Below are 26,541 nucleotides of genomic sequence, written 5' to 3'. Positions count from 1 at the left end.
GTAACATGGACATACTTGTGCTTCCTTTGGAGGGCTGTGTTGTGGTGAGGATTAAATAATTTATGTATACAAGTTAGAACTAAGACTGACAGATGGCACTCAATAAATATTACTGATGGAGGCAACAGTGGTGGTGGTGGTGGTTTTAGTGCACTACATGTGTTCATCTATCAAGGGACAAACATATTCAGAGGTAAAACACACCAACAAATACAAGTGAGTACACGATAAGCTAGTAACAAACTTTGTGGAGTTAAGGTATGTAACAAGTGACACACAACTGGCTTCCACTGAGAGGAAGCTTGGCACACGTGTGAGTCAGGCAGACTTGGGTTTCAATTTTGAATCTACTACTTCGCAGTTGTGGTGACCTCAGGGAAATTATTGATCTGAGCACTAAAGAGGTTGCACGTCAAGAACCTGGCACATGGCAAGCGCTCAGAAAATGGCAGTTGCTATAATTTTTTAACTTCCTTTTCATTTATATTAAATGGCTCTGAGGCTTTGTCTTCAAAATAGCCAGTGCACTACCTGGGGAAAAATAGCAACTGCTGGATTGTGACTTGACTGTTGGTTTTGACTGTCATAGTGAACCCAGTAACTCAGAACAACCACATATATAGAAAAATAAGAATTGACTGGTTAATTAAGCCTTAAATGATGATCCAATAGCCCTGTGTATACACACAGATGATTATGATTTCTTTCAGTTATGTACTGCCTTTCTTAATACATCTAACAGGAAAATGATTGAATTTTAATTATTCAATTTTAAAAGTTTATGCCCAGAGGCTACTAAGCTTTAGTTTAACACTGAACTGAGTCGATGGGGCATTCCCACCCCAACTAGGCTAATACTCGAGTTCACCTTCTTGTCCTACATGCCTGCTAATACAGATACTAATTTGAGGTAAATCTTTGGACTCCTGACAAAAGCCATCCAAGTATGGGACAAGAAAGTCACACCATAATGTGGTTATGAAGACATGGCGGGGAGGGGCGGAAGGATGCTGTTTACAAAGAGATGGAAAGTAGAAATGTATCCTTGGGATTTTCTTTCAAGCATCAAATTTGAGTTTTAACGTAATATGGACTAACATTGCAAGACTACCTACTTGCACCACACATAGTGGAGGGAGCTGAGTCACAGCTTAAGCAGTGTCCCATTTATAACTTTCTTGTGTTAGCCTGTTTAGCTGTCAAGGATAAGAATAGCTAATATTTACCAAATTACTAGGATTAGCTATTTAATAAGAAAATGTGATCCCTTTATGCTCTGTATGTTCCTAGAAGGTGAGAACCATGTCTGCCTTGCTTACTTCTGTAATCCCCAGTGTCTAGAGAAATGCTTGGAACATTTTAGATATTCAGTACAAATTTCTTAGATGAATGCAAATTTGAAATCCTCGTAAAAGGAACATGAGATTTAAACTTCTGACCTTGACTCCTTCACAGTGAAGGATCAGCTATCTGAGAGCTCCAGAAGCAACCCAAGGCCTATGTCACTTAACCTTTGGGGAGTAGATTGCTGCAAATCCCAGCTGAGTAATACTCCAGCAGAGGTAGAATTTTCCTACAGTGGAAGTTCTGATGCTCCACCCAGATCTCCCTCTTTCAGAACTGAAAGACCTATTCCTCCAACTGCCGGGAGTGTTGGCCATAGTGTCGCCCTCAGTTGTTCGCTCTCAACAGAAATTGCCTCTGCTGAAGAGATCCACTTTGCCCAAAGTCACACCCCCTCCCTGGAGCAGCCCATATCCAGTGAACAATCACTGAGGTGGTATAAAAGCCAGTCCCCTTGCCCACGCTCAGACAAGTCTAAAGGGCCACCCTGGCTTCAAAACACCTTACAGTGTCGCTTGAGGCCTTTGTTGAGACTGTCACCAGACCAACTTCTCCCTTTATCCAATCCTGCTTCTTTCCCTTCCCTTCCACCAGTGTTGGTCCCAGAGACACTTCTTTTTTTTTTTTTTTTCCAGAGACACTTCTTAATAAACACTCTGCATGCACATCTCTATTTGTGTTAGCTTACTGGAGAATTCAACCTACGACAAATCCCACCATATCCTCCTTTCTCATTGCATAATTTCCTCAGGCAGGCACTTTGCCCTGGCATTCCAAGCCCTCCCCTTCCCAGGATTTATGTAAATGTTCTAATCAAGCATGGGATATAGGTAATCACACAGGCACAAACGGGAAGAGGAAGCTTCTACTCTTTCTTGTTAGAGCCAAGCACTGTAGGGTTAATAAATTCCTTCCCCAGACACCTAAGAAATATTTTTTAAATTCCTGTCAAGTTACAAAGAGTGAACACATTCTCCAGAAGAACTAAAGATGTAGTCTTAAGTGGCCGAGGAAGCTCAATATCCTTTTGGATTTCCAAGTTTTATTCCTAGAAATATTTGTGAATTTGGCATTCAAGTCAATAATATGCCATGTTTTTCTTAGTTTAAGAGTAATGTCCCCACCAATTTTTTAATTGAGTAAAATTAACTCTCCAAGAGGGTGAGCATTATTCTCCCGGGGGCTTTTCAAGCAGTAAGATAAGACATCTGAGTTGAAATGTGGCCTAAGGTCAAAATTCCTGGTTAACTGGTAGAGACATACTCGGGGAATACGGTATGCCCATTCTAACTGGTCAGTTTCTACACCCTCTTGGTCGTCAAGTATTTTGAATATCATCCCCACCCAAAATATATGGCTTTTAAGGCAACTGGGTCATATCACATTTTGTCACATCAATTATTTTTAATTTTCTTCCTTTTAGAGTTTTTTTCTCTTCCTCCTTTTGCATCTCTTCTATCTCTCCTTCTGTCTCACCTCATTCCTCCATCTCCTCACCTCCGGCCTCCCTTTCTATCTTCATTTTCCACCTGCCTTTCATTTCGTGCTGTCTTTATGACTGTCTTGCTCATCTTTATGACTCTATTTTAGGTTAAGTTTGAAGGGAACAGTTTAGTCATGCTGACGCAGGTCTCATATTTTGCATCTTGATTAATATTCAAACTTGGGATTATGCTAAATCCTCCAAACATTAGTTTCAGGTAGTCCTGCTTTATCTTGATCAATTAATCTACGCAGTTCGGTTTAATTCTGGTACTATGATACTTTGGCCATATTCCTGTCCAATGGGCTAAAACCCATCAAGCCCAGAACATGTTCCATATCCCAGTTTGGCTCAGAGAGGAGTCTAGGTGAAACATAGTTCAAATTTTGAAGAGTGTCATATAAAAATCTGAGTAGCCGTCGTATCAATAGTAGCCATAAGAACATTATCAACAAAAACAACACTAATAATAGCTATGTTTTTTTAAAGATTTTATTTATTTGACAGAGAGAGACACAGCGAGAGAGGGAACACAAGCAGGGGGAGTGGGAGAGGGAGAAGCAGGCTTCTCGCGGAGCAGGGAGCCCGATGCAGGGCTCAGTCTCAGGACCCAGGTATCATGACCTGAGCCGAAGGCAGATGCTTAATGACTGAGCCACCCAGGCGCCACTAACTATGGTTTTTGGAATGCCACTATAAACCTGGCAATGTGCTAAGAGGTTTTCGTATATTAAATCACTTAACCTTCACAATAACTCAATGAGACAGGCACTGTCATTTTGCTGTAATTCACAAATGTGGACAATGAAGCTTGGTGAAGTTATGTTTTTTGCTGAATGTCATACATCTATTAAGAGATGAAAATCAAGATGTGAACCCACGTAGTCTATCAGTAGAAGCACCTTTTCTAGAATCTTCCAGTTCTCCCTTAGCAACATCATAGTGAACCCAATGTGTATGGCTGTGTTCCAGTTTCAGTACGACGTTGATAGATTGTTGTGTTCTGTACTCTTGCACATACTTACATATACACACATCCGGACATCTATACTACAGTGTAATGCATGCAATCACAGAGACCCCCACCTCAGAGAAGTTTTTAATATCCTTGCCAGGTTGACTTCTTTGTTTGTCCTTGATACTACCCTAGTCCCTGCACATTCCTTTCGTAAGGAATTATTCCAGTATAGTCAATCATAGTTAATACCATCTGTTTTCCCCACTACATCATGAGTTCTTTTCAGGAAATCTATTCAGTTCATCTTGGGATCATCAGCTCTTAGTATCATGCCTGTTCCATACTAGGAGCAAAAAGAGGGGAGCTACTGACTCTTACTTAAGGTGTTATGGGAAGATTTGCAAATGAAGTAGTATTCTGATTAGGAGTGCACTGAGTATATAAGAGCAGAAAACACATTGAGGCAAATGAAACAGACTCTTTCTAGGGCCCCCCAAAATGTTAAAAACTCTGAGGGATGGAGCGCAATGTGCATAGAAGAGGATGCTATGTGACATGGAAAGCAATCTAAAGAAACTCACAATATAAATATGTAAATATATATATAACTTTAATTATACTTTACATATATAAACTGTATATGTATAGAAACTATAACTATATTATATATATAGTATAATTATACTAGATGCACCCATTTTTTTTTTACCACTGCTGAGACACATAGCTTAAAGTTTCCATAAAATAAAAGCAATACTACATATGACCACCAAGTTCTTCAAACCCCTCTTTTGACTATCAGTTCCTCTTAACAGAAATGAAATTTGTTTGGATTGAGGTAGTATTTTAAATTATATTTCCTGAACAGAATCATCTACCAGATCCTGAACAGATCATTTTACTCTCTCAAAAATTATCTCTTATAATTCTTATTTTTCTTGTACTTTATCAGGGAGGCTTTTCCTCTGTTATAGATTCTTACAATTCAAATGCATTGTTTGCCAATTCACTTAATGTTGAACATGTTATTGCCAGCATATTTTATTACATTAAGCCAGTCTGCAATCATAGATACTTGAAAAAAATATATGAATACTAAAGTTTGATTCTCTTTCCTTTGCAATTGCTTTTTTTCAGATGCTTATTTTAGCCTTTTACTCTTCCTTAAACTTACTTTAGCTATGTTTTGTCACAAACCTAAATGCATTCATGGTCTAGGCAGATATGCTAAATGAGCAAAGCAGACCACGTATAAGACAATATGGAGTGGTGATGCCTCTAGTGAAAGGGGAAAAGGGAAGACAAGCCTTATTGAATGACATTTAAAAAGAGAAAGAGAAAGCAAGAAAATTAAAACACTGTTCAAGCAGAATCAAAATATATTTGCTGGCAAATTCCTAATTTTTCACAGTGCTTTAATGATTATATGGAATAGGGATTTTCATGGCATGGATAGTGTCTCTGCTACAACCAGAGACTATCCTATCTTGACAAGGGGATTAAGTATAAAAAATCGTAGGCATGAAACATGACAGGCCAGTGGGGAAGGAAAGAAAGCTGAACGTGAATGGTGCTGGGGTGAAGCTAGGACCAGAACAGGGCTAACAACATGTATTTGGTGCCAGAGCTGGCCACTTATATGCTTATAGCATCCAAATCACAATATTCAGGGGACATGATTTACTCAGTTGGGAGTGATCAGGGTTGAGAATCAATAAGGCCTGGTATGATGGGTAGGACATGGAAGTAGGCATTTTGAGGTGTAATGATGCTGAATCAGACCAGCATGTATCCTGGGGATGGGAGGGTCCATCTGGTTGAGAATTTAGGCATAAAGGAAACTAGATCCAACTCCTCAGGGAAGTTGGCTTACGTGAGATTAGTAGAGCATCAGGGTTTTGAGGAAGTATCCTAGGGTTCTTCAGAGGTTTCTGTGGATTCAGTGTACAAATTAAGAAAACAAAGAAGGAACACTGTGATATAGGCTGAGCATAAAAGAAGAATGGGGGAATGGCTGTGAAGAAGTGAGTACTTACATACCCAAGACCGACATCCAGGCATGTGAGGTACCAGATGGCAGCACTCAGTCTAGATCTTACCAATTTGTAAAGATGACATGCCTGACATCTTGCCAGGCTAGTTCACTACAGACTCATATAGTAAGCGGGGCTAACTTATGGGTTAGAAGTATTAGGGGAGCAACTAAATTGGGCTGCGGCTGAAGCTGGGAAAGTTAGAGAATGACTTTGAATTTGTTCTTGTTGTTCACCTTGGTAAAAATGTTATCTTTGTCCTGTTGGTGCACACAGGATTCTCTGATTCTATTTTTTTCTTTGAAATCATTGGACTTTTCTTATGAAAGTCTGATACAACCCCCAAGACATATTCCAACTGCTGACATGCTAGCTTGAAAGGAGAAGAAGCTGTTATAGATGCTCTGTGCTACGGTTAAGGAGATTAATCCAGCTTTAATGCTGGGCTCTGAGGAATGTAGCATTCAGTGAATGTGGTAAACTCAGGGGTAATGTGAGCCAGTCATGGTATTGACAGTGATTCTAATATAGTGGGTAGGGCACAAGAACATGATCCCCCAGTAGATAGTCTGCATTCAAATAGAAGGAAATTCTTAGGGCTGGGTAGTGTATCTTGTTTGGCATAGTATCCAAGCTAGGACCTGGGAACAAAAGAAAGGGCCTAGCTACTAGATGAGGGATTGGCAAGGACTAAGTAGAGAACTAGGGCTCCATCCAAGTGGAAAAGAGGTTGAGGCATGGCTCCAAAAAGGGACTAAACTAGCTATAAAGGAACCGAGGCAGATGCCCAGTGTTTATGGTGAGGTGGATATTTGGGTGCTCAGAATAGCAAGACCAGTTCCAAACTCCACCCACTGATGTGAATAGGGTTCCTAATATTCTGCCAGTTTGGCTTAATATGGCAATATTGGCCCATGACCTGGGTGGCACAAAGCCTGCAGTTTGATGAAATAGTACCTGTAGCTGAGTAAGTCTGGGAAGTCAAGGCTTGACACTGATTTTACAAAAGCAAAATAATATTTAACATAATTATGAAAATTGATTTGCTACAAAATCAGCATATACCTAGACCTTACTATATTGAGAATTAGAGAAAATTGCATAGACTATTGCCCTTTACTTTTTTTTTTTGAAAGATTTTATTTATTTATTTGAGAGAGAATGAGAGACAGAGAGCACGAGAGGGAAGAGGGTCAGAGGGAGAAGCAGACTCCCTGCTGAGCAGGGAGCCCGATGTGGGACTCGATCCCAGAACTCCAGGATCATGACCTGAGCCGAAGGCAGTCGCTTAACCAACTGAGCCACCCAGGCGCCCGCCCTTTACTCTTAATCTTCACTCCCCAAAGAAAATAATTACAAATTGTAGAAGAAACAATAAAGTAACTGTGTATCACACTGTAAATTGAATGAACCTTGGCTCACTGTTATTAGGAATGATTTAATGAAAGCTGGTCTCCAGACATGGAGCTTTGTAATCAACCAAGAGCAGAGATAGAAAAGAAATACTTTTAAATCGGGTCACTTGACAGTAAGGGTGTAATGAATAAGATCATAGAGGCCGACTCAGAGAAAGCAGTAAACCGAGCCAAAGTTGCAAACTTACAAGGAAAAGGGAAGCATGGAAAGGGTCCCATTGCTCCCACTTCCTCCCAAGCATCAGTTTTCCCATCTGCTTAATGACAATTGTAATAGCTCAGGTCTGTGTTTCTTGAACATTTTGATTATAAAATAAAGGAAGCTCAGTAGCTTCCCTACTCTCTGTGGTCAACATTTTGAACAACTTAGTGGGGTTCTGTAAGAAGAGATGCAAGCTTCTAACAAGGCACTTTGATAATTATCTCTGAATCTAGTCTTTCTTTGCATTGCATGGCAGAAGGTAGGAGATCCCTATCTGCCTCAGTTCTCTCCTTTAAATGATTCAAACATGACATTTCACAATGGCACAAAGAGCAATCATGGATGCTTGCATCCCACCTGGTCATATTCCAGATCTATCTGCATCTATACCACTTTCTCATTGCTTTTCTTATTCTTCTCTCTGCCCTATTTAGGGTCTAGGCTTCAATTGGCTGTTAGTGCAGGATGCTCATATTGGAGACAGTTTGGGCCTGTTTACCTTGACTTTGACACTGTTGAGTTTTAGTATAAAACCTCTGGCATTTATTAGTTTGGCTGAACATACCACTAATTGCTCACCACCATCCTACCCCAACCTTGCACAAGGACACCCACCCCATCTCTAAGGACTCTTTACAGCCTGGCATTCCCTTAGGTTCAGCTGGAAAGGAATAAGACCACCACATTCCCCTTTAGCACTAGTAGGCTATGTTCTATTTCAATGGCTTGACATGGTAAAAGTTTGTCTATTTCCACCTTTGGGTGGGCTTATTTTGCCCCAGATGGAAAGCTTAACAGAAAATACCACATGAGCATTTGACTCTGTTTTGAATATTAATGATGCTATCCGAAAAAAGAGAGATTTCATTCCTTCCATAGTGGCTGAGAAGCAATGCCATGCAGTGTTTACTAGCCAGCTGTTAGCATGCACGGGTGCAGACTGCCAGCAGAATCAGCAAACAATTGGCTCAATCTTTGAAACATGTTTTTGTGCCAAGCACATGAAGTTTTAATTATAAGCACTTTGAAATATTCATGGTTATTGAATTTCCTTATTCCCATGCAGAAACAAGATAAAAAGTTCTTTTGAAATCTGATGATAGAAAACACTTGATGCTGACAACACACAGTGTGTAATGCCTAATTAATCACTCATAGGAAATAAGCATTTTGCCCTGAGATTGTTATTATGCTCAATGCCAAAGTGTAACAAACCAAAATGTGGCCTCTATCATAATTCCACATCTTTATAGAAGATCTTATCGACACATGCAAAGATGACTTTCATTGATATGACATGTATCAGCATGCTTGACCATGAAAACTTCAGTCTCCCAGCTTGCCAAGGTCATCTTGTCCCATCATTCCTATGTTCACATGCATGCTGGTGTGTATACACTGTTCCCTGAAACTTATGTTCAGTATCCCATTTCCCCTGAATTTTGACCTCAATGAAATCCAGACATTTGTTCATTAAAGAAAAACCATACTAAGTATGTAGACTACTGAGAAAAATATGACATAGCCACTGCCATCAAGAATTTCACAGTTTAGGGGCGCCTGGGTGGCACAGTCATTAAGCGTCTGCCTTCAGCTCAGGTCATGATCCCAGGGTCCTGGGATCGAGCCCCACATCGGGCTCCCCCCCTCTTCCTCTCCCACTCCCCTTGCTTGTGTTCCCTTTCTCGCTGTGTCTCTCTCTGTCAAATAAATAAAATCTTTAAAAAAAAAAAAAGAATTTCACAGTTTAGGGAGCCTCGGTGGCTCAGTTGGTTAAGAGACTGCCTTCAGCTCAGGTCACGATCCCAGAGTCCGAGGATTGAGTCCCGCATCAGGCTCCCTGCTCGGCGAGGAGTCTGCTTCTCCCTCTGACCCTCCCGCCCCCATGTGCTCTCTCTCTCTCTCTCTCAAATAAATAAATAAAATCTTAAAAAAAAAAAAGAATTTCACAGTTTAGAGGCCAAGTTAGCCATGTAAACAAACAAGAGTAACACGGTTAAAAATGAGAAGTGCAAAAAAAAAAAAAAGTTTAAGTAGAATTGAAGTAGTATCAAAGCAGCTTTGAGAACTCAGTGATTCAGTGGGATCAGCCAGATCTTCCCCCGTCACACCTGTTCCAATCGAGTCAACCCATATTTTTTTACTAACCACCTCCTATAGCCCATACTTTTGTGTGGTGGCCCCAGATACTCATGCTTGCCTTTCTGCCAGTGTTCACTACAGCCACCAGATCTCTCCACTACCAGTGCTAATCTCAAGGTTCATGGTGTAGGTCACTACTGAAGGTCTGCAGAGAAAGGAGTGACCAACTCTATTATAAAGTTTGATTCTTTTGATTCTTTCCACAATATAAATGTTCAGAAAAATTGTTCTCAATGTATGAACCTGGGACTACCTACATTAGAGTTATTTGGGGCACTTGTTAAAACCTCAGATTCTTGGGCCCCACTCCCAGAACTACTACCTCAAAATTTCTTGGGATATCCAATCATCTCCCAAAGGAATTCTGCTATACTCTGTAGTTTACAAATAAAAGTTTAGAGACCATCTATACTAGCAAACCCTCTCAACATCATATCCTGGGCTTCCTCTCCCTTGATCCAGCCTTCAAATTCTCTTTATATTCATCCATTCATTTGTTAATAAGACTGACAAGTTCATGGATCTTACATTCCAGTGAAATTCCAGTGATACACAGGGACAAGTTCTTGAGAGTTCTCTTAATATTTTTATAGAGACATAAAATACAAACAGTAAAATGAACAAATCTTAAGGTATAGTTTGATGAATTTTTACATATCAATACACCCATGTAACCAACAACAAAATCAAGAGGTAAAACACTCCTAGAACTCTAGAAGTTTTTCTCATGCCACTTTCCAGTCAGTACCATCTCCCCTATCCTATAAAGACAACCACTATTCTGACTTTTGTCATAGATTACTTTTGCTTGTTTCATCACAATAGACTAGTATTACTTGTATAACTATTACACAATATTTCTCCTTTTAGATAGGGCTTTTTTTTTCCTGGACTTTGTGAATTTTGCCTATGTCATAATAGGTAGCAATAATTTATTATTTTTTATTGTTTTTCATTGTATGAATCTAACACTATTTACACATCTACTGTTGATAGACACTTGGACTATTTCCAGTTTATAGCTATTAAGAATGATACCGCGAATATGCTTGTCCATGTCCTTTTGGGGACTCTGCAGTCATTTATCTTGGGTATATACTCAAAATATAATCACCAAGTCATAGGGTAGATGTATGTTTATTGCCAATCTGTTTTCTAAAGTAGCTTTACCATTTGCAGTCCCACCAGTAATATGTGAGATTTCCAGTTACTCAACATTCTCACCAACTCTTGTTATTGTTAGTCATTCTAATTTTAGCCATTCCAGTAGATATGTAGTAGCTCATTGTGGTTTTAATTTGCATTTTTGTAATAAGCAGTAATGTTGAACCTATTTTCATGTACTTACTGACCATTTGGATATTCTTTTTTGTGAAGTGCCTATTCAGGGATTCTGTACATTTTTTATTGAGTTGTCTCATTGACATGAAAGTATTCTTCTATGTTCCTAAAAGATAATGCGTATTTTTAATTCACCTGAAACTTCTTTATATGTATCATGTGAGGTAGGGGTTTATTTTTACTTTTTTCCCAAATGGGTACACAGTTATCCCAGGGCCATTAATTGAATAGTTCATAATTTCCCCCCCAATTATCTGCAATGCCACCTCTGTTATCAAGGCCATAAAGATATTGTCCTATGTTTTTTCAAAGAAATTTTATTGTTTGCTCTTTCATATTTAGGATCTAAGAATATTCAACAAAGGAACCTGAATCAATCTGTCTCTGATGCTTATGCTGGGATCCAAAGGATCTAGCCGAGTTAACATGGCAAAAGGGTGAGTAAGGAAGAAATAACATAACATTGTACGTGGACACAACCACAGGTAACAGCCAACCTATGGTAAGAGGAATACAATGTATTCAGTGAATCACAACGAGGTCGGTTTGGCTAAGGTGCAGAGTGAGCCAGAGTATGAACTACACAAAGCACAGGAAATGAGGGCCTTGATGATGCAGGCCCTTGTATAGCATATTAAAGAATTTTTACCTCTATCCTAAGAGCGATGGCAAGATATTTGAGTTTTAAAGATTACCACACTGACTACAATGTGAAGAAAAGCTTGAGGGGAGAGTAGTATGAATAAGGGGCTATTGGAGAAGTTCAGCTGAAAGATGATGGTAGATACAGAACACTCTACAAGAAGTATTAGGGTTTTTTGTTTTTTTGTTTTTTTGTTGGGGAATGTGGAGGGGAAATCATATGTTAATTCTTTGATGTGTTTAGGCCAATATTTTTTTATATATATATCCAAATGGAGATGGTAGTCAGGAATAGTTTTAGAGTTCAAAGAAAAGATCTCTTTAATCCCAAATCATTCCACCAGGTCCTCTGTTATTTCTACTACCTCATTAATCATAATTTCCTCCACAGACTTAACTAAAACCTGAACCTTTAACTAACAATCTTAACTGAAACAGACTTAACTAAAACCTAAACCCTTGAGTAAAAACCTTAATTAAAACTAAACCCTTGGAGTTGGCATATCCCCTTTCAAGTGAAGGCTCTTCCACACCTATTTCAGAGTAGCGAGATCAGACCAGCATCATCCTCGCTCCCCATTACTATAACCAGATCTTTATTCTTCCCATAATATGAAATACTCTTGCTACTTTGAGGTATACATCCAACTACATACCTCATTTTGTCACTGTTACCTACTGACTTGGTTCACTCTATTCCTCTCTACTCAGAATTTTTCCTGCATTCTGGAAAAGGGTTCCTTCTTACCTAGAACCTACCCTGCATTTAGTTTCTCAGTTCCCTGATATCCTTGTTCTACAGAAACATTTTTTTCCTTTAGCCATTCAATTTAAGGTCATAATCTGAGTGTTGTCATGACCTGAATATACTTCATTTCTAAAGCCATCAGTTCAAACACCTACTCATTAAACATAAATTTCTGCCTCATTGTAAATCCACTTCTGCTATAAGCACACCATCTTTCTTCTCCAGTGGAAGCTGTTGAATCTTTCACAACTCCCACCATTCACATATTAGAATTGAGATCAATGTCCTCCTAGCTCTACAATACTGTTTTCAAACATTATTACTCCTGCTTTTTTTTAAGTTCTACTTTTTTTAAGACTCATGCCTTCCAGCTAGACCATCTTCTCCCATTTCTTGTCACTGTACCCAAAAGTCTCCTCCAGTTATTCAACAAGGCAAAGGCATCTGGACAACAAGCCTACTGTTTATCCCAAGCCTTGCTATCATCCTTCTATATCCTCGGAGATGAGCTGTTCAACACACTGGTCTCTCATTTTCTTGACATCAAATGTATCCTTCTACACTCTACTTCAGCCAACTTGTACAATCACATACCAGGACAATCATTCAGTAATATTCCACCTCCAATTCCTTCCAGCTTTTTTTACCATAACCTCCAGCTTACTCATTCATTTATTCTTTCTACTATCATTCTTTAAACTTATAGGCACTTCAAATTCTTAGTAACCTCTCAACTTTCTCCCTGTCAACCCCACCCTTACCTGATAGGCTTTATATTGCCATTAACTTCAACTACTCTTCTAATCTCCCTTTCTTCACATACAACTGACAGAATCTTAACCTTGGATAAGCTTAAGTTTCACCTCTGCTCTTACCACCAAACTTTAAGAAGCAACAAAACTTGGCTGATGATAACACAAAAATTAGTGGTTACTAGCCTCAACTGGATCCACCCACTAAGTAGCAGTCCTACTAAGGTTTCTCTCATCAGTTTAATCGTCTTTCTCTACAAGACTACCTTAGATCTTTTGCAATTTCCCGAAACTTCCAATATCCCAAACCTATCCCGTATATTTCCAAGCAGTTGAATTCACCTTCTACAAACCTACCTATATACATATCCACTTTTTCTTTATTCCTTCCAGTTGGAATTGAGATGTGCCTCCTCTCATCTAAATTATATCACTCACATTGTGCTTGGGATGTCACACTCTCCCACCTTTTCATTGTTCCTATCTTTCAACCTTTCCTTCTCTACTGAACTGTTACCATCAACAATTACATATTCTTTTTTTTTTTCAAGATTTATTTATTTATTTGCGGGAGAGGGAGAATGAGCAAGAGCAAGCAGAGGGAGGGGGAGAAAAAGAATCCTCAAGCGGACTCCCCACTGAGTACAGAGCCCAATGCAGGGCTCGGTCCCAGGACCCCAAGATCATGACCTGAGCCAAAATCAAGAGTCGGATGTTTAACCAACTTAGCCACCAGGACACCCCAACAATTACATATTCTTAATTTTTACCTGTCTTGTTTTTAAATTTTTCCTCTTAACTTCACTGCCTGAGTCAGCCCTAATTCTCTCACGTTTTTGTACAAACTTCTCTAAAGAGTTGTCTATACTCACTGTTTCAATACACCTGACATTCACTCTTTAACTGAATCCAGTCTGAATTCCACCCTAATCACTACAATGATACTACTGAAAATATGGCTGCTAAATGAACTCTATTTCAGGAAATACAATAGATACTTTTAGTCCTCATGCCACTCCATTTCTCAGTCACACCTTCATCAGTTGATTCCCCACACTTCCATCTTGAAAGATTCTCTTCCTTAGACTTCTTTGACACTGTACTCTCCGGATATCCTTCTTCAATCTTCCCCTTGAATGTGTAGTTCCTCATAGAGCTGCCCTATACTTTTTTCACTCACATGCTTCTTGGATGATGTTATCAAATTTATGGTTTTAATTATTATAAGTATTCTGATGACTTCAAAATGTTCATGTCCAATCAAAATCTCTCTCCTATATACGAGGCTCATATAAATGACTTCCTTTTGGACATTTTCCTATTGAGTTTTTACAGTCCTTAGACTCAACATGATAAAATAGAATGTTCCTTCTGTCATCTGAAACTTGTTCTTTTTCCTGTGCTCTTACTTACAATAAAATGTTCGGGGCGCCTGGGTGGCTCAGTTGTTAAGCATCTGCCTTCGGCTCAGGTCATGATCCCAGGGTCCTGGGATCGAGCCCCGCATCGGGCTCCCTGCTCGGCGGGAAGCCTGCTTCTCCCTCTCCCACTCCCCCTGCTGTGTTCCTTCTCTCGCTTTGTCTCTCTCTGTCAAATAAATAAATAAAATTCTTAAAAAAAAAAGATAAAATGTTCTACAAAAGCCAAAAACATGGGCCTTATCTTGATTCCTCTCCTCACTTTATCTTTATCATGTCCCATAGATTTAGCACCTACCCCTTGTATCCACCCAATATACTAAATCTCCATTGCAACATTCTTACCCAAACAATTGTCATGTTTCTCATGAATTACTAAAAAATCTCCAACCTTGTCTCTATACAACCATTCTTGCCTCCCTTGTGTCCCTTTTATGCATGCCATGTGTAATGACATTTAACAAATTAATTCTGATCATATATGTTTTTATAAAATGACACTATTTCAGTCTCTAGTCTACAAATACGACTTTTTAACCAGAAATTTATATCTGACTTATACGTAGACTGAGCTAGATGGTCAGTTTCTTTTCTTACTCTTATTTAAAGTCAGAAAATCCTAACTCACAATTATAGGGTATTGGTGACTACACCAAGTATTTCATGATCCTTTCAGATTGGGATATTAAGACGAAATGAGGACCCAGAAATTATGGAGACATGTCTCAATAAAAACTATTATCAGTGCACCATCAGATTCAAAGCTGACAAGCACACTGCACTCAACAGCTGGAACATTGGATATTTCAACTTGTCAGAGAATAGATTCCTATTCTAATTTCTGGTTTCATTTGGCTCTCAAAAATATTCGACACGTTCGAGTAAAGCATTTAAGTGTAAGTTTTAACTATGCCTAATGATATATCATTAGTTTCTTTCTCCCATGAGTTTAGGAAGATCTTTAGATTTGGGAAAAGAGCCAAATTCTTGTCAATCCTTTTGGAAACCATTTGCACTTAGGACATTTCATAAGTTATATTTCATAAGTTTCATAAGTTACATTTTCATAAGTTATCCACAGTATTATACATAACGATGTTTTGTCCATGAAATCATAGGCTTAGGCTGCTCAAAATACTGTGTCTGCTGTGAAGATAAGATTTTATTTCATCTTTCCCTTAAAAACTCATGTACTTATTCTTCCTCAAGAGAAATCATACTTAACTATATGTGTTATTTTTTACCACTTCCATACACAGCATGCAGAAAACATGCATTCAGTGTCCACTGTTTGACCACTTTCACAACATTCATTAAGTTCACGTCAGGAGGTATAACTTTTTCTATTATTGTGGCAATTTGTAGAATAACATTCAGGTGCCAGTTCTTTATTTTCTAAATAAACTGTGACTTGCTGCACACAGAGCTGGAGCTCCTTTAGGTAGACACCCAATGCAGCTTTTCTAGTCTTAGTCATGGGTTACAACATAATCACTGACCAAATGAGAATTTAAAATTTTCTTCTTCCGTACTATGGGTTTTCAGTGGTAAATGAAACAAAATGTGATCTAGCATTCCTTCCAGATGTACACATGATACATATGCAGGGGACTGATTCATACTTTACATAGCAGTAAAACAAATGTTTAAAAAAAATGTCTTCATGTTTGATAGATATTTACTCTTCCACTTTGTGTGTCATTGATATCATGTGATCTCCTATGTTCTTTGTCATATTTTGCCCACCTGGCCTTCTGCTTTTTCACCAGGTATAATTCTTATCATTAACTTTGCAGATTCGTTGTAGCTTATAAGCTGTACCTTCTTGGTTTAGTTTTTAAAATTCATTGCTAAAGATTTAATTTTTTGTAAGTTATCACTTTCTCCCTTCAAATAACCTTACACAGTTTCCCATATAATGTAGGAATTTAAAGTATATATTTCTTTATATATATATATATATATAATATATATTTCTCTCTGTATATATTTCTATCTATATTTCTTATATATTTCTTTATAATTATGATTTACATTTTCCTGTTTTGTCCCATATCTAATAATTTTTAATTGAATGCTAGCCATTGTAATATTTCATTTTTAGTTATTTAGGTTTTTTTTCCCTTCTTTTAAATAGTGTTGGAATCTGTTTTGGAAAGCAGTCAAGTTACTTGTAGATAATCATAATCCTTTTGAGCCTTGTTCTTAAGAATTGCTAGAACAGATCTAGAAGGGACTTTTTCTAGGGCTAGATTGGCCCTGCTGTTAAGGCTGACCATTCTTGGTTCTCTACTACATACCCTGGGTCTCTTCTCCATAAGTGGTAGGAATTAAAATGTCTTTGGGAGCTTTGTAATCTCTGAAATTTGTTCAGCTTGTATCTCCCTGGAAGTTGGTTTTTCCTTGGCTCCTCAAAGACTTTCACCCTAAACATGCTCAGATTAGTATTCATCCAAATACCTTTCTAGCCCTCTTTCTTGCATAGTTCCTTATTCTCTGGTATCTCCCACAGTTCCAGCCACCCCAGTTTCCTTGAGCAACTATATCTGTCTCCTCAACTGAGCAAGGCTTCTAAGTATTTCTTGGGCTCCCCATACCTGTGTAATAGACTAGAAATTGCATCCAGATAGAAATTCATGGAAAAAGTAGGATTTCACTTGTCTGTTTCCTTTCTCTCTGGGCTCAAACTCCTGTGCTGCTTCTTACCTACTGTTTGAAAACAGTTATTTCATATACTATTTATTGCCACTTCTCTAGTCATTTATAGCAGAAACACAATTCCCCTACCAGTTATTCTTTCATGAGAGACACCTGTAGCTGATTGTAACAACTTTCTTCAGAGTGTTAACTGCATCTCATTGTACCTATTTTGCCATGATAAGTATGATGTTGAAAGATGCCCATGTATTCTTTGTGTTTCCTCTGATTTAAGTAACAAATTTATCCATATCATTATGGATACATTTACATCAGATTTGGTTGGGAAGAGATTGTTTTACCAGTGACGTCATTATGTTTCCTTTGAAAACAGTACAAAATTGTTGATGGCTTTAGGCTGCAGTTTAGCAAAATTTGTAACAGCAAATATAACTAGGGGAAATTTTACCACTAGTTAAATAAAATCTAATTTTTTAAATATTCCTTTTCATTATTTTTTAAATCCAATTTCCCTTTCTGCATGCTTTAGTGAAACCACTACATTCACAGATTTATTTTTTTCTTTCTTAAACTCATAGATACATATTCCATATTCTTACTGGAGTCCTATTTTCTAATTATGTTTATGATGTTATTCTGGATTATACTATTTATATTATCATTTTCATTGCCACATTTACACGTTAGTACACTATTTGCAGCCATTGATCCATTTTTTTTGTGAATTGGGGATATAGCTTAATGGATTAATTAAAATGAAAAAGGCATATATTGCAGACATTAAAAATAGTATTAAAATGACATGGCAGTATATTTCTATTTACAGAAAGGTTAAAAATCTATGCTGATGCATGTGAGTAAACAATTACCTTTTTAGGGATAATGAGTTGGAAGAGCACCAGTGAGGTTAATGGGATGCTGGTGGTAATATGTATCTCAATATGGGTGCTAGTTATGTGGATGTGTTTACTTAGTAAAATTTCACTAAACTGTTCAAGTAAATTTAGTATTCGTTCTTTTTATTGCGTGCGTGTTACAGATTGCAAAAATGTTTTGTTAATGACATTCAAGTATGTTAACTGAGATGAACTATGGCTGTTAAATGAAGGGCCATTAAGATTAAATGATCAATGCAACCTTATACATGTGAAAACTTTAAAAATATAATAATGAATTTGAAAGAGATTGTGAAATTAATCTTACTTTAAGATTTTTACTTCATTTATTATTCCTTTAAAACCACTAAACCAGGGGTGCCTGGGTGGCTCAGTCGGTTAAGTGTCTGCCTTTGGCTCAGGTCATGATCCCAGGGTCCCGGGATTGAGTCTTACATTGGGCCCCTTGCTTAGCAGGGAGCTTGCTTCTCCTTCTGCCTGGCCCCTCCCCCAGCTCATGTTCTGTCTAGCTCTGCTCTCTCTCTCGCTCTCAAATAAATAAAATCTTTTTTAAAAACCCATTAAACCACTTATGGAATAGTTAATATATATACAGAGCAACCAGTGTTCTGGGGACCATACATTGAAGAATTCTGATTTAGAGAACGGGTTTCAGATACTTTGCTTTCTGCTAATTTTGTCTAATGCAGCAATAGGATTTGAATAAAGTAATCAACCATGTTTCTTAACCAAAAGAAAGAATGCTTATTTCTGAAGGGTATATTCAGTATTATATTCCAATTAAAATTTCTGACAGATATTAGTTATGCAGTTATAATTTGTTTAGAGTTAAACTGAGAGTTAAACGATTTAACTTTTTCTATATAATATTTAAAAGAAATATATGAATATGGTCACATTTTAAAAGGCAAATAATAGGGGTGCCTGGGTGGCTCAGATGCTTAAGTGTCTGCCTTCGGCTCAGGTCATGATCCCAGGGTCCTGGGATCAAGCCCCACATCGGGCTCCTGGCTCACCGGGGAGCCTGCTTCTCCTTCTCCCTCTGCCCCTCCCTCTGCTCATGCTCTCTCTCTCTCTGTATCTCTGTGTCTCAAATGAATACATAAAATCTTTAAAAAAATAATTGAAAGGCAAATAATAAAGAAGACCTTGTGAAGAAGAGCATCCACTTTAACTGACCCTTCACACCTCCAATCCAATTTTCATCCATTAATGTATTAAATGTATTAATCACCTAATATGTGTCAGATATTTTTCTAGGAGCAGGAGAAGCAGATAGATTGTATCATTATTTCATGATTTATCACCTTTAATATTATCTATTGACACCCAGAGTTAAAAAAAAAAATAAGAATATAGCTCACTTACACTACCCTGGCTTAGTGAAAAGAGCTTCTGGGAGTATCAGAGTCGAAGGAGAATTTGGATTTCACAAAATGCTGACAGAGACTTCAGTGAAAACACTGCAAAAGAAAAAATTAGGGCGCCTGGGTGGCTCAGATGGTTAAGCGTCTGCCTTCGGCTCAGGTCATGATCCCAGGGTCCTGGGATCGAGTCCCGCATCAGGCTCCCTGCTAGGCAGGGAGCCTGCTTCTCCCTCTGCCTCTGCCTCTCTCTCTCTCTCTCTGACTTTCATGAATAAATAAATAAAACATTTAAAAAAAAAAAGAAAAAATTAATGAACTTTATAATATGGCAACAGAAACTTTTCAAAAGAAAATACATAGGGAAAAGGAAATGGAAAAAAACCCACATTGTCAGTGACCTGTGACAACAAAAAGTAGCCTAACATATGTGAACTTGAAGTTCCAGAATAAAATAATACAGGGTTTGAAAAATTAAAGCCAAAATATTCCCAGAGTTGATGAAAATTATAATCCCTGAGATCCAAGAAGCTCAAAACATAAACAAGATCATGAAGAAAACAGACAGACCAAAGCACATCATAATCAGATTGTTGAAAATCAGTGATAAAGGTAAAATCTTTTAAGATAACCAGAAGAAAAAACTGTTTTAGGTATAATAAAATAAAGGTTAAAAATGATAACAGACTTCTTGGAATCAATGCAAAATAGAAACACTGGAGTGACATCTTTAAAGTATTAAAAGCACAAAATCCTCTCAACCTAGAATTTTATACCCAGTGAAAAATATTTTTCAAAAATGATAACAAAATAAAGACTATTTCAGAAAAAAACACTGAGGGGAGGAGCAAGATGGCAGAGGAGTAGGAGACCTAAATTTCGTCTGGTCCCAGGAATTCAGCTGGATAGGGATCAAACCATTCTGAACACCTACAGACTCAATAGGAGATCGAAGAAAAGAATAGCAGCAACTCTCTGAACAGAAAAGCGACCACCTTCTGGAAGTTAGGACGTGCAGAGAAGTGAATCCGAGGTGACATTCGGGAAGATAGATGGTGGGGGAGGGGGCCTCCGTCAGCCGCTGCTGGCAAGTGATAGAGCAGCAGAGCACAAAATCGGAACTTTTAGAAGTCAGCTCCACTTAGGGACGTCACTCCAGTGGCTAAGCGGGGGATGGAACCCTTGTGGGACAGTGTGGTCTCAGGACCCTCGGGGTCACAGAAAGACCAGGGGTGCCTGAGTGCGGCAGAGCTCCAAGGTATCAGAGCAGGGAAGCCAGGTGCAGGTCCTCCAGCAAAGACATTTGGGAACCACAGCAACAGGCCCCTCCCCCAGAAGATCAGCGAGAACCACCAGTCAAGACCAAGTTTATCGATCAATGAGAATGGCAGAACTCCAGTGCTAGGGGAATACTGCACATAGAATTCATGGCTTTTTTACCATGATTCTTTAGTCTTTCAAAGGTAATTTTTTTAATTTTCTTTTTCTTTTTTTTTGAATTTTTCTTTTTCCCTTTTTCAACCAACTTCTTATCAATACCTTTTTTAAAAAATCTTTTTTATTTTTCATTTTTAGAGTCATATTCTATCCCTTCATAGTAGTTAACCCTATTTTTGGTATATATATATATATATAAAGTTGTTCTCTCTTTAAAATTTTGGGATACAGTTTCTTCTAACAGACCAAAATATACCCTAAATCTCTAGTGTATGGCTTTGTTCTAGTCTCCTGCCTGATCACATTCTCTCCCTTTTTTTTTAAATTCCTCTTCTTTCTTTTTTCAACCAACTTATCAATTCCTTTTATAAAACCTTTTATAATTTTCATCTTTACAGTCATATTCCATCCCTTCATCGTATCTACCCTTATTTTTGTACATATATAAGCTTTTCTTTCTTTAAAATTTTGGGAGGCACTTTCTTCTAACAGACCAAAATACACCCAAAATCTAGTGTGTGGCACTGATCTATGCACCAGCCTGATCATATCTGATCATATCTTTTTCTTTTCTTTTACTTTTTTCTTTCTTTTCTTTTCCCCCGGTTTCAGGTCTTTTCTGATTTGTTTAGTGTATATTTCCTGGGGACGTTGTTACCCTCTTAGCATTTTGTTCATTCATTCATCTTTTCTCCTCTGGACAAACTGACAAGATGGAAAAAATCACCTCAACAAAAAGAACAAGAGGCAGTACCGACTGCCAGGGACCTAATCAATACGGACATTAGTATGATGTTGGCACTAGAGTTCAGAATGACGATTTTAAAGATACTAGCTGGGCTTGAAGAAAGCATGGAAGTTATTAGAGAAACCCTTTCTGGAGAAATAAAAGAACTAAAATCTAACCAAGTCAAAATCAAAAAGGCTATTAATGAGGTGCAATCAAAAATGGAGGCTCTAACTGCTAGGATAAATGAGGGAGAAGAGAGAATTAGTGATATAGAAGACCAAATGATGGAAAATAAAGAAGCTGAGAAAAAGAAAGATAAACACGACTGGATCACGAGGGCAGAATTCGAGAGATAAGTGATACCATAAGATGAAACAACATTAGAATAATTGAGATCCCAGAAGAAGAAAGAGAGACAGGGGCAGAAGGCATATTGGAGCAAATTATAGCAGAGAACTTCCCTAATGTGGGGAAGGAAACAGGCATCAAAATCCAGGAGGCACAGAGAACCCCTCTCAAAATCAATAAAAATAGGTCAACACCCCGACATCTAATAGTAAAACGTACGAGTCTCAGAGACAAAGAGAAAATCCTGAAAGCAGCTCGGGACAAGAGATCTGTAACCTACAATGCTAGAAACATTAGATTGGCAACAGACCTATCCACAGCGACCTGGCAGGCCAGAAAGGACTGGCATGATATATTCAGAGCACTAAATGAGAAAAATATGCAGCCAAGAAGACTATATCCAGCTAGGCTGTCATTGAAAATAGAAGGAGAGATAAAAAGCTTCCAGGACAAACAAAAACTAAAGGAATTTGCAAACACAAAACCAGCCCTACAAGAAATATTGAAAGGGGTCCTCTAAGCAAAGAGAGAGCCTAAAAGCAACATAGACCAGAAAGGAACACAGACAATATACAGTAATAGTCACCTTACAGGCAATACAATGGCACTATATTCATACCTTTCAATAGTTACCCTGAATGTCAATGGGCTAAGTGCCCCAATCAAAAGACACAGGCTATGAGACTGGATAAAAAAAACAAGACCCATCCATATGCTGTCTGCAAGAGACTCCTTTTAGGCCCAAAGACACCCCCAGGTTGAAAGTGAGTGGGTGGAAAACCATTTACCATGCTAATGGACACCAGAAGAAAGCTGGGGTGGCAAGTCTTATATCAGACAAATTAGATTTTAAACCAAAGACTATAATAAGAGATGAGGAAGGAACTAAATCATACTTAAATGATCTATCCAACAAGATCTAAAAATTGTAAATATCTATGCCCCTAACATGGGAGCAGCCAATTATATAAGGCAATTAATAACAAAAGCAAAGAAACACATTGACAACAATACAGTAATAGTCCCCCGACTTTAACACCCCCCCTCACTGAAATGGACAGATCATCTAAGCAAAAGATCAACAAGGAAATAAAGACTTTAAATGACACACTGGACCAAATGGACTTCACAGATATATTGAGACCATTCCATCCCAAAGCCACAGAATACACATTCTTCTCTAGTGCCCATGGAACATTCTCCAGAATAGATCACATCCTAGGTCACAAATCAGGTCTCAAGTGGTACCAAAAGTTTAGGATCATTCCCTGCATATTTTCAGACCACAATGCTTGAAACTAGAACTCAATCACAAGAGGAAAGTTGGAAAGAACTCAAATACATGGAGGCTAAAGAGCATCCTACTAAAGAATGAATGGGTCAACCAGGAAATTAAAGAAGAATTAAAAAAATTCATGGAAACCAATGAAAATGAAAACACAACTGTTCAAAATCTTTGGGATGCAGCAAAGGCAGTCCTAAGAGGAAAGTGCAGAGCAATACAAACCTGTCCCAAGAAACAAGAAAGGTCTCAAATACACAACGTAACCCTACACCTAAAGGAGCTGGAGAAAGAACAGCAACTAAAGCCTAAACCCAGCAGGAGAAGAGAAATAATAAAGATCAGAGCAGAAATCAATAAAATAGAAACCAAAAGAACAGTAGAACAGATCAACGACTCTAGGAGGTGGTTCTTTGAAAGAATTAACAAGATTGATAAACCCCTGGCCAGACTGATCAAAAAGAAAAGAGAAATGACCCAAATCAACAAAATCATGAATGAAAGAGGAGAGATCACAACCAACACCCAAGAAATACAAACAATTATAAGAACATATTATGAGCAACTATATGCTACCAGCAAATTAGATAATCTGGAAGAAATGGATGCATTCCTAGAGATGTATCAACTACCAAAACTGAACCAGGAAGAAATAGAAAACCTGAACAGACCTAGAACCACTAAGGAAATTGAAGCAGTCATCAAAAATCTCCCACCAAACAAAATCCCAGGGCCAGATGGCTTCCCAGGGCAATTCTACCAAACATTTCAAGAAGAATTAATACCTATTCTTCTGAAAGTGTCCCAAAAAATAGAAATGGAAGGAAAATTTCCAAACTCGTTTTATGAGGCCACCATTACCTTGATCCCAAAACCAGACAAAGACCTCATCAAAAAGGAGAATTACAGACCAATATCCTTGATGAACATCGATGCAAAAATTCTCACCAAAATACTAGCCCATAGGATCCAACAGTACATTAAAAGGATTATCCACCACGACCAAGCGGGATTTATCCCTGGGCTGCAAGGTTGGTTCAACATCCGCAAATCAATCAATGTGATACAATACAATACAATGTGATACAATCTTAACAAAAGAAAGAACAAGAACCATATGATCCTCTCAATAGATGCAGAAAAAGCATTTGACAAAGTACAGCATCCTTTCTTGATCAAAACTCTTCAGAGTATAGGGATAGAGGGTACATACCTCAATATCATAAAAGCCATCTATGAACAACCCACAACGAATATCATTCTCAATGGGGAAAACTGAGAGCTTTCCCCCTAAGGTCAGGAACACGGCAGGGATGTCCACTATCACCACTGCTATTCAACATAGTATTAGATGTCCTAGCCACAGCAATCAGACAACAAAAAGAAATAAAAGGCATCCAAATTGGCAACGAAGAAGTCAAATTCTCACTCTTTGCAGATGATATGATACTTTATGTGGAAAACCCAAAAGACTCCACCCCAAAACTGCTAGAACTCATACAGGAATTCAGTAAAGTGGCAGGATATAAAGTCAATGCACAGAAATCAGTGGCATTCCTATACACCCACAACAAGACAGAAGAAAGAGAAATTAAGGAGTCGATCCCATTTACAATCGCACCCAAAACCATAAGATACCTAGGAATAAATCTAACCAAAGATGCAAAGAATCTATACTCAGAAAACTATAGAATACTCCTGAAAGAAATTGAGGAAGACACAAAGAAATGGAAAAACGTTCCGTGCTAATGGATTGGAAGAACAAATATAGTGAAGATGTCAATGCTACCTAGAGCAATGTACACATTCAATGCAAACCTTATCAATATACCATCCACTTTTTTCAAAGAAATGGAACAAATAATCCTAAATTTTGTATGGAACCAGAAAAGACCCCGAATAGCCAGAGGAATGTTGAAAAAGAAAAGCAAAGCTGATGGCATCACAATTCCGGACTTCAAGCTCTATTACAAAGCTGTCATCATCAAGACAGTATGGTACTGGCACAAAAACAGACACATAGATCAATGGAACAGAATAGAGATCCCAGAAATGGACCTTCAACTCTATGGTCGACTCATCTTCAAGAAAGCAGGAAAGAATGTCCAATGGTAAAAAGACGGTCTCTTCAACAAATGGTGTTGGGAAAACTGGACAGCCACATGCAGAAGAAGGAAACTGGAGCATTTCCTTACACCACACACAAAAATAGACTCCAAATGGTTGAAAGACCTAAATGCGAGACGGGAGTCCGTCAAAATCCTAAAGGAGAACACAGGCAGCAAGCTCTTCGACTTCAGCCACAGCAACCTCTTCCTGGAAACATCACCAAAGGCAAGGGAAGCAAGGGCAAAATGAACTATTGGGACTTCATCAAGATAAAAAGCTTTTGCACAGCAAAAGAAACAGTCCACAAAACCAAAAGACAACTGACAGAATGGGAGAAAATATTTGCAAATGACATATCAGATAAAGGGCTAGTTTCCAAAATCTATAAAGAACTTCTTAAACTCAACACCCAAAGAACAAATGATCCAATGAAGAAATGGGCAGAAGACATCAACAGACATTTTTCCAAAGAAGACATCCACATGGCCAACACACCCATGAAAGAGTGCTCAACATTGCTCGGCATCAGGGAAATCCAAATCAAAACCTCAATGAGATATCACCTCACACCAGTCAGAATGGGTAAAATTAACAAGTCAGGAAATGATAGTTGTTGGCGAGGATGCGGAGAAAGGGGAACCCTCCTACACTGTTGGTGGGAATGCAACCTGGTGCGGCCACTCTGAAAAACAGTATGGAAGTTCCTCAAAAAGTTGAAAATAGAGCTACCATACGATCCAGCAATTGCACTACTGGGTATTTACCCCAAAGATACAAATGTAGGGATCCGAAGGGGTACGTGCATCCCGATGTTTATAGCCGCAATGTCCACAATAGCCAAACTATGGAAAGAGCCAAGATGTCCATTGACAGATGAATGGATAAAGAAGAAGTGGTATATATATACAATGGAATATTATGCAGCCATCAAAAGGAGTGAAATCTTGCCATTTGCAATGACATGGATGGAACTGGGGGTGTTATGCTGAGCGAAATAATTCAATCAGAGAAAGACATGTATCGTGTGACCTCACTGATATGAGGAATTCTTAATCTCAGGGGTTTGCTGAGTGGTGTGGTGTGGGAGGGATGGGGTGGCTGAGTGATAGACACTGGGGAGGGTATGTGCTATGGTGAGCGCTGTGAATTGTGCAAGACTGTTGAATCACAGATCTGTACCTCTGAAACAAATAATACATTATATGTTAAAAAGAAGAAGAAGAAGAAGAAAGAAGAAGA

General features: G+C 38.3%; 1 protein-coding gene and 1 long non-coding RNA gene across 3 annotated transcripts in view; one reads left to right on the top strand and one right to left on the bottom strand.

The window, feature by feature from the left end:
• The window catches only part of LOC141371279 (uncharacterized), a 150,894-nt gene that overhangs the window by 45,356 nt on the left and 78,997 nt on the right, over nt 1-26,541 (bottom strand). Inside the window, exon 3 of one of the 2 annotated variants that reach the window (XR_012376100.1) lies at nt 19,401-19,495. The exons of the other annotated variant lie outside the window; for it this stretch is intronic. This is a non-coding gene — a long non-coding RNA (uncharacterized lncRNA). The remainder of the gene's footprint in view (nt 1-19,400; nt 19,496-26,541) is intronic. 2 annotated transcript variants of the gene reach the window in all.
• The window catches only part of SLITRK4 (SLIT and NTRK like family member 4), a 105,270-nt gene continuing 90,004 nt past the window's right edge, over nt 11,276-26,541 (top strand). Inside the window, exon 1 of the mRNA XM_073885659.1 lies at nt 11,276-11,355. The gene's annotated coding sequence lies outside the window, so the exon portion shown is untranslated. The remainder of the gene's footprint in view (nt 11,356-26,541) is intronic.

This window comes from Callorhinus ursinus, unplaced genomic scaffold (assembly GCF_003265705.2).
Source record: "Callorhinus ursinus isolate GAN/ISIS: 27379988/994484 unplaced genomic scaffold, GSC_fseal_2.0 scaffold64, whole genome shotgun sequence".
Classification (NCBI taxonomy): Eukaryota; Metazoa; Chordata; class Mammalia; order Carnivora; family Otariidae; genus Callorhinus; species Callorhinus ursinus.
Note: the sequence above shows the minus strand (reverse complement) of the source record. Positions and strands in the feature narration are given on the sequence as shown.